This window comes from Rattus norvegicus, chromosome 7 (genome assembly GCF_036323735.1).
Source record: "Rattus norvegicus strain BN/NHsdMcwi chromosome 7, GRCr8, whole genome shotgun sequence".
In the NCBI taxonomy this organism is placed as follows: Eukaryota; Metazoa; Chordata; class Mammalia; order Rodentia; family Muridae; genus Rattus; species Rattus norvegicus.
In genome coordinates, this window is record NC_086025.1 from 78708922 (window position 1) to 78718029 (window position 9108).

The 9108-nt window shown below is 35.6% G+C and overlaps 1 long non-coding RNA gene across 1 annotated transcript; it reads right to left on the minus strand.

Moving 5' to 3' along the window:
• Positions 1–2380: 2380 nt before the first annotated feature.
• On the minus strand, positions 2381–6933 carry LOC108351622 (uncharacterized). Its single transcript, XR_001839117.3, has 3 exons — positions 5920–6933; positions 5009–5045; positions 2381–2453 (listed from the first exon to the last, which is right to left on the minus strand). It is a non-coding gene; the product is annotated as an uncharacterized LOC108351622 (long non-coding RNA).
• Between the last annotated feature and the right edge of the window lie 2175 nt (positions 6934–9108).

Consider the following 9108-nt stretch of genomic DNA (forward strand, 5'->3'; position numbering starts at 1 on the left):
GTTGTTTTGATTTGCATTTCCCTTATGACTAAAGATGTTGAACATTTCTTTAGGTGTTTCTCAGCCATTCGGCATTCCTCAGCTGTGAATTCTTTGTTTAGCTCTGAACCCCATTTTTTAATAGGGTTATTTGTCTCCCTGCGGTCTAACTTCTTGAGTTCTTTGTATATTTTGGATATAAGGCCTCTATCTGTTGTAGGATTGGTAAAGATCTTTTCCCAATCTGTTGGTTGCCGTTTTGTCCTAACCACAGTGTCCTTTGCCTTACAGAAGCTTTGCAGTTTTATGAGATCCCATTTGTCGATTCTTGATCTTAGAGCATAAGCCATTGGTGTTTTTTTCAGGAAATTTTTTCCAGTGCCCTTGTGTTCCAGATGCTTCCCTAGTTTTTCTTCTATTAGTTTGAGTGTGTCTGGTTTGATGTGGAGGTCCTTGATCCACTTGGACTTAAGCTTTGTACAGGGTGATAAGCATGGATCGATCTGCATTCTTCTACATGTTGCCCTCCAGTTGAACCAGCACCATTTGCTGAAAATGCTATCTTTTTTCCATTGGATGGTTTTGGCTCCTTTGTCAAAAATCAAGTGACCATAGGTGTGTGGGTTCATTTCTGGGTCTTCAATTACATTCCATTGGTCTATCTGTCTGTCTCTGTACCAATACCATGCAGTTTTTATCACTATTGCTCTGTAATACTGCTTGAGTTCGGGGATAGTGATTCCCCCTGAAGTCCTTTTATTGTTGAGGATAGCTTTAGCTATCCCGGGTTTTTTGTTATTCCAGATGAATTTGCAAATTGTTCTGTCTAACTCTTTGAAGAATTGGATTGGTATTTTGATGGGGATTGCATTGAATCTGTAGATTGCTTTTGGTAAAATGGACATTTTTACTATATTAATCCTGCCAATCCATGAGCATGGGAGATCTTTCCATCTTCTGAGGTCTTCTTCAATTTCTTTCCTCAGTGTTTTGAAGTTCTTATTGTACAGATCTTTTACTTGCTTGGTGAAAGTCACACCGAGGTACTTTATATTATTTGGGTCTATTATGAAGGGTGTCGTTTCCCTAATTTCTTTCTCGGCTTGTTTCTCTTTTGTATAGAGGAAGGCAACTGATTTATTTGAGTTAATTTTATACCCAGCCACTTTGCTGAAGTTGTTTATCAGCTTTAGTAGTTCTCTGGTGGAACTTTTGGGATCACTTAAATATACTATCATGTCATCTGCAAATAGTGATATTTTGACCTCTTCTTTTCCGATCTGTATCCCCTTGATCTCCTTTTGTTGTCTGATTGCTCTGGCTAGAACTTCAAGAACTATATTGAATAAGTAGGGAGAGAGTGGGCAGCCTTGTCTAGTCCCTGATTTTAGTGGGATTGCTTCAAGTTTCTCTCCATTTAGTTCAATGTTAGCAACTGGTTTGCTGTATATGGCTTTTACTATGTTCAGGTATGGGCCTTGAATTCCTATTCTTTCCAGGACTTTTATCATGAAGGGGTGTTGAATTTTGTCAAATGCTTTCTCAGCATCTAGTGAAATGATCATGTGGTTCTGTTCTTTCAGTTTGTTTATATAATGGATCACGTTGATGGTTTTCCGTATATTAAACCATCCCTGCATGCCTGGGATGAAGCCTACTTCATCATGGTGGATGATTGTTTTGATGTGCTCTTGGATTCGGTTTGCCAGAATTTTATTGAGTATTTTTGCGTCGATATTCATAAGGGAAATTGGTCTGAAGCAGAATCTTATCATCACCTGCCATGGCTTCTTACTGTCTCCTCTCTCCATCTCTTCCTCTCTCCCGCCCATCCTTCCTTCTCCTCCAATGGCAGGCCTCCTTCTATCCTGTACCTGCCCCTCACCTGTACTTACAAATTCAATGGGGAGGTTCTGGTGAAGTCACCTGATTCCTGAGTACTGACAAGGCTGCTGTCCTTGGGGCAGTGGAATTAGCATCAAAATACAGATAACTTCAGGGCAAACCACAACAGATAGGTGCTCCTTAAAACTGAAAGAAAAATAGCCCAAAAATCAGAATAGATTCTAAAACTCTGTTCTGAAGTTTCTATTAAAAAACACTAAATAGTTATAAGGAACCATTAGAAAATATATTAGACCTTTCTCACTTAACCCTGGCCTAGAAAGCACATTCAGCATAGAATACCAGAAATACTGTTTGAAATATGTATGTTTGTTTAAGTGCACATATATGTACCCGTGAGTCTGGTGTTCATGATTTAAAAGCTGAGACACTCAAATGACTTACCCCCACTTTGGAAGAGGTTTTTCTCTTGTATGGGTTAGTGTATATTTTAAAAACCTGGTTTCAAAGAAATATATCCATGTAAGAACAAAAATCAGTCTAGAACAACTTAGCATTGAGTTGTAATAGTTATGTATTAATGCATGGTTATCTCACGTTGACTGAAACATCACTGTAGGTTTTATACCCTGGAAAGAGAAGAAAATAAAGTTCCCAGATAAATCATTTAGAAACACATAAGAGAATCCACTCATATTCCCAACAGTTTTGTCTTCTACTAAACACAGTAATTTGGGACTGTCTGGACAATTAGGCTAGAATGTGTGCTTGGAAAATAAAAATAAAGCAATTAACACATTCTTGCATATGCTTATGATTCTTTGTCTATGGAAAGTAGTACAGGAAAGGTTTAGGTATTACAGGTTATTATAGAAATGGAACATAATAATGATATTTGCCTGGCATTTGGAAGAAACCATTTCATGCATTGACCACTTACAAAGTTATTTTTAATGCCTATCTATATAAGAGAGAAAATTCTAGTACTGTAATTCAAAGCATTGTCTCCCGTTTTGGTGTTTTGACTGCACAGAATTTCTTCATTTTCTACTTAGTTCCTTTTAGGGATTCATAAGAGGGCTTAGTGGGTTAGTGTGTGAGTGTGTGTGTGTGTGTGTGTGTGTGTGTGAGTGTGTGTGTGTGTGTGTGTGTGTGTGTGTGTTTAAATCAGGACACCTGCATCTAGAAGTTTACATGATTTTGTTATGCTAAATATATTTAAGCTCTTCAGGCTTCTGCACAGACACTTCAGCAAAGTGTTCTATGGTAAATAGCAGCAAGACAGGTGTTTTGAGTCAGCCTGTTCAGTTTGTCAAGCTGAAAACAAAACAAAATACTGTGCCTGTTTTGCATTTTAAATATCACAGAAATGCCATTTTCAAGGTCATTAAATCGATGAAATTATTTTACGTGATTCTCTAGTCTCCTTTGGAAGTCCTTCCTGCTCACTTTTCTGCTATTTGATCTTTCAAGGCTCCATGAGTTACTGTTCAGAGAAACATTTTTGCCTATAAAAGGATCTTTGTGTGATGTTATAGCACTTGTTTGAGTGTCTAATAGTGGTTTAGGTACTGATGTTTTGTAATAAAACTGTGTTCTCTACTTAGTTATATTGAAATTTCTTTTTTTGTCTATTGATTTTTTTACATGGATGTTAAAACATGGATCCTAAGGCAGTAAAGTTTTGAGATTTCGGTAAAACACATGGAAGTTCCTACTTATTGGAAAATGTCACATATCATATTCTCTCTCTCTCTCTCTCTCTCTCTCTCTCTCTCTCTCTCTCTCCTTGCCCTATGTTTCTCATTTTCTCTCTTTTGTTAACATTATTGTTTGAATATGTCAATTTAATTTTCAGAGATTATTTTTTATATATATATCCATAGATGCATTCTGGATATTTGTGTTTATACTTTCTGTTTACATTTCTATAACAAGCAGCATCTGAATAAGAAACTTACGTGTTGAAATATTTGAAAATATCAATAAAGATTTCTTAGGGAAAATTTTGATATTTTCAGCTCTTTATTTTCAATGGCTATTCTCAGCTTAAACAGAGAGACATGAACCCTAAGTGTTGTAATGCTATTTTACAGAAGTTGAGCTCAGAGAAATCATATGTGGGAGAAAGGGGAGTTAGAATATTAACTTAGAAATATTAAAAATATGACATTTGTATTTCTAAAACCTTTCAGTAGCTAACTCTTAGAGATATAAATATTTTTAAACATTTTTTCCAAACTGTACTTCAATTCAGACTTCTATTCAAGTTAATTCTGTTACATAACACAACATTTTTGAAACTTTAAATACTCCATGGAATTAAAGAAGGTCAAAGGCAATGAAATGGAGAGGTAGAGTTAAGAAAGTTCATCTTTGAAAAGACAAACAGGAAATCTCTTTTCAAAGAAGAGACTATAGACAAGACTTCTATGTTACTTTCCAGCCTCTGGATAACAAGAGGAACAGAATGAAGAAAGCAGGTGTTTGATTAGACAAGGAGGTGGGGAAAAAAGCCCTGGAAGCAGGAGAGTATTGCTGATTTTAACCATACATGAAAGCTGGGATAAATTGGGACTCCAGCCAAATGGAACAGAACAAGGCAACAGAAAGGAATCATGCTGTGCTTCACTGAGGACATTAGCAGCTTGATAATTGTGCCTGAAAATGCCTTCCTTTGTTTCTGTCTAATTGCCATTAAATTCATCATTTCACACAGAAGTTAAAGACAGACCTCAAGGAACAATCTGAGTCATGTCAGTTCATTTTAGGACTTGTTGGTCTGTTCAAAAGCAAGCCAATTTTCCACCTTAAGATTCATTAATAGCAAAAAAAATTATAAATGACATGAAAAATATAGGATAAATGCTAAGAGATCAGTTCTTCCTATTTCTCTACTACCTTTCTGTCTCTAATAAGGATTAAGGGCATATTTTCCCATTTTAATGATAAAAAATTTGTGATCAGGAGTAATATCAATTTATACCTAAGAAATACCCATTAAATTAAAAGTTCTGAATTTAAATGATATAGATTTTTAACCAGGTAATGTTACTGAGCAATAGATTTCCCATACATGTAAGTTTCTAAAAATTGCATTTGAATTAACTCAAAAAGCATTTCCAAAGTAAAAAGAAAGTATCTTTTCTTGAGGTAAAACAACAAAGGAAAAGTCTATACTCACAAAGTCCACTGTTACATGCTATCTGGAAGCCATGCTCCTAGTTAAAAGAAGTGGAATTGGTGAGTCACAGAAATATACAAAACCGGTATTCTCAATACAAGGTCAACTCATGTTTCCTTTTTTTTTTTTTTCATGTTTCCTTAAAACGTGTAATGCATCTAGGCTTTGAATGGATCTTGCCTTATAGTAGATGACACTCCCTGATATCAATTCCAGGTAAGAAATTACTTCTTATTAATAATGCAACAAAGCCAAGCCAGCACTTCCTTCACTTCACATTTTCCATAAGAACTCTCGCATGCACACAGACACACAGACACACAGACACACACACACACACACACACACACACACACACACACAAATGAGCAAAACAAAGCAAAACAAAACAAAAACCCCTTATATGTTCTTTGACTACAATAATGGGAGTCACATATGTTCTTAATGAAAACTAAGCACTTCCAACCATTGACTTACCAAAGAGAAAGTTATTACATTACTCCCACTCTCTTCTAACCAGAACCATCTTCATAAAAACAAATTCGCAACTGAGATATAAATTTCTTTTCTCTTTGTTCATGTAAGTCACATTTATTTCTGATAACGATATATCTCTAAAATATGGCATCAATACCAATATTATATCCTTATTTAAAAGAGAACTAATTCAAATTGGTAAGCTTCTTTCTGACTTTTTTTTATATTTCTTTTTTTCCAAAAGCCTTTTAAATTCTTTTCCTTTTTTCTCCTATTGCTGCTGTTGTTGTTTGTTTGTTTTGTTTTGTTTTGTTTTTTGAGACAAGGTTTTTTTTCGTGTAACAGTGGCTTTCCTGGAACTCTGACTTGGAGAACTGAATCAATCGGAAAGATTTGACCAAATGAAATAGAGATAAATCATGTCCAACACTCACCAACCTTCAGGAAAAGATCGCCTACTTAAGGGCAGTCAGGATGGAGGACCATTCAATGAGTATAGTTCAGTTAAGTTCAGGTAATGTAGGGGAATTGAGATGAGTTCAACTCATTGCAGTTCAGTCCAGTTACGTGCAGTTCAGTTGAATGGAGTAAAGTTTAGTTGTGTTTGCGCAATTCCGTTCAGTTCTGCTCATCCCTGAAGTCAGTGTAGTCAGTGAAATGCAGTTCAATTTGTGGCAGTAAGAGGCAGTTTTTCCAAGTAGAGCTATTCAGTGAGAAGACAAGAGAAGCAAGTTTGACTCAGGCTTGGAGAGGAGTTTTGAGCCAGAACCCCTGAGTTGAACTAGACATCCAAAACTTAGAAAGAATTAGAAAGCTTATTTGGCAGTAAACTTCCAAGATGACAATTGCGTCTGTGAAATAAAAGATTCTTTGACATCATTGTAACTGGAAGCATCCTGTATAAAAGAAATCTAAAAGATTTATTTATTTTTACTGTAACAGTATATGGTGGGAGCAAAGTGTTATATTTCAGCAGTTTTTAGGTCCTGTCCCTCCTTAGAGTACTCTGGTTCAAGCACTGGTTGCTTGGATGTGCCTTGTATGCTTGCATAGACTCTAATTATGAGGACATATCAGTTGCTAAGTTCCCTGTGGGGTCTTATGGGGCTGCTTTGTGATACAGTTTTCTGTTCTACCCAACCCAACCCAAGGATGTTACTTATTAAACTTCAAGTACTCCATCCTCCATCGCAGAGGCAGCCCCTGGGGATCTATCTCGTATTCTAACACAATGTTTCTGAGGGAACGATGGGCTTATGCTCTTTGATGGCTATTCATGTCTCAATTTTCAATCTATGTTTTCCAAGTTTTTTAACAGTTTAGGAAAAATGCTAACAGATATTTAATAAATGATACAGAAGATAAATATGAGTTAGGATTTTCATGGGTTACTCCTGGTCTCTCAGAAGCTGTAAAACTTTAACACATTTTGGATTTATTATTTTATGATCTAGACAGTATAGAAAAACATACACTCTGAATTTTTTTCTGAAAGGTGTTTACGTTATAAAACTATAGCTGTGAATGCTTAAGCCATCAATCAGGTATTTTATTTAGTTTATTTATAGGCAGAATAACAATGTAATTTGTCATCCAAACAAGTACTATGCACAAAGTGGATGGGGCACAGTTATCAATCACGTTAACATGTCAGGAACAATCAGAACGGCACTAGAAAAGCAGCCACTGTGTTTTCAGCCCTGCATGTACATTGCAAAAGACAAGCTTTGTGTTCAATAGTTATTATACATCATTTCACTAGAACTGATCAAAAATAATCAATTCTAAATAATTTTAGAGGTTAGTAGGTTTTAACTGAACATAGAGTGATTTGAATTTATTTCAGGTTTTTCACAGGGGAATTAATAGTAGATTAGAAAGGATTCCCCATTACATGGATAAATATTATCCTGGTTTAATGACACAGAAATATAGTTGCATTAGGTATATAGTTTTATTATGTGTGGGTTAAATTTGGTTATTCATATTTCCTATTATGTAATCATCTACCTTGTTTTTCAAGACAGATGATTGCCATCAAAACAGGACTAACAGAAGCAGTGAACGAAAAACAAATTGAGAAAAATTAGGATACCAAATGTGTGGTAGTAAATGCAACATCAAATAATTCATAGGAATATGGATAGTAAAACAATTAGTCAATGAACCAAAAAACAAGAATCAGCTCTTGCCTCATAGAACATCTATAAAATATCATTTTATTATTGTAGATATTTTTCTTTAATATTATTTTATTTAAATCATATGACTAACAATATGCTGAAAGTTCATTTAGTAATTGTCTAAAATACATATCCTATCAAGTGATTTACCAATTACCTCTGTAAAGAGTATAGTTAATGAAGAATATGACCCTAATAACTATTTATATTACAGAATTTGATGAGCCAGCACACTTACATGTACAGTTAAACTACATTACCTAATGCCTAACACACATTAGGCAAACTTCATTACAGACACAATACTCATTGTTTCTTCATTTATTTTGCAATTCACTGAACATATTCATCATCTAATGAGTTGTATTCTATTCACAGTCATATTCAAGAGTGCAGAGAGATGAAATGCTGCACAGATTCATTAGCAAGACCTGGAAGTCATGGTTTGAATGTAAAGCACATTAGTCAGGAAAATGGATGGGAATCGAAAGAGGTAATAAGGAATAGGGTGACTTCTTATCACCCTGGTTTAAATCAACTATAGAAAATCTTAGAACTGACAGGCAATCTCTCTTCTAAACTAGTAGAACCTCTAGATAATAGTCTCACATTAAGAACTGGACTAAACATGTGCTTTATAATACTGAACTTAATACAAATGACATTGCAAACCACAATTTTACTATTTTTTCTCTCACCCTCCCTTTCTCTCTCTCTGTCTCTCTCTCTCTCTCCCCTTCCCTCCCTCTCTCTATCCCTCTCTCTATCCCTCTCTCTATCCCTCTCTGTCTCTCTCTGTCTCTGTCTCTCTGTCTCTGTCTCTGTCTCTGTCTCTGTCTCTCTCTCTCTCTCTCTCTCTCTCTCTCTCTCTCTCTCTCTCTCTCTCTCCTCCACTTTTTCTATCTTTCTTAATGTAATTTAGTCAGCTCCTCCACCACAACATCTGCTTAGACACTGCTGTCTCCTATCTTGATGATAATGGACTGAACCTCTGAACCTATAAGCCAGCATCAATTAAATATCATCCTTTAAGAGTTGCCTTGGTCATGGTTTCTGTTCACCGTAAAAACAAATCCTATCTAAGACAGAGTAGATGTAGTTCTGAGTGAATGAATGTTTATTATTTGTCATAACCATTGTGATGTAAGTGAAAGTAGTGCCTCAGACCAATGAGAATGGCAGAGCCTTTCAAACCTGGCTCAAAGAAATGGCAATACTTTACTCTGTGACTTTTTGTTTTTTCTTCCCTTGGTGTGTCTAGGTGCTGCTATCCACAAAGTTTGGAAGAATGGATTGAAGTCCTGTAATAAACATCTAATTTTAGCTGTGTGCAGCAAACACATCTCCTTAGTCAGTGGTATGTGTGAAAGTTTCTTGATTGCTAGTATGTCTCTTTCATATCACATGATGCATCACAAATCATCTATTTCTCTCTTTCTC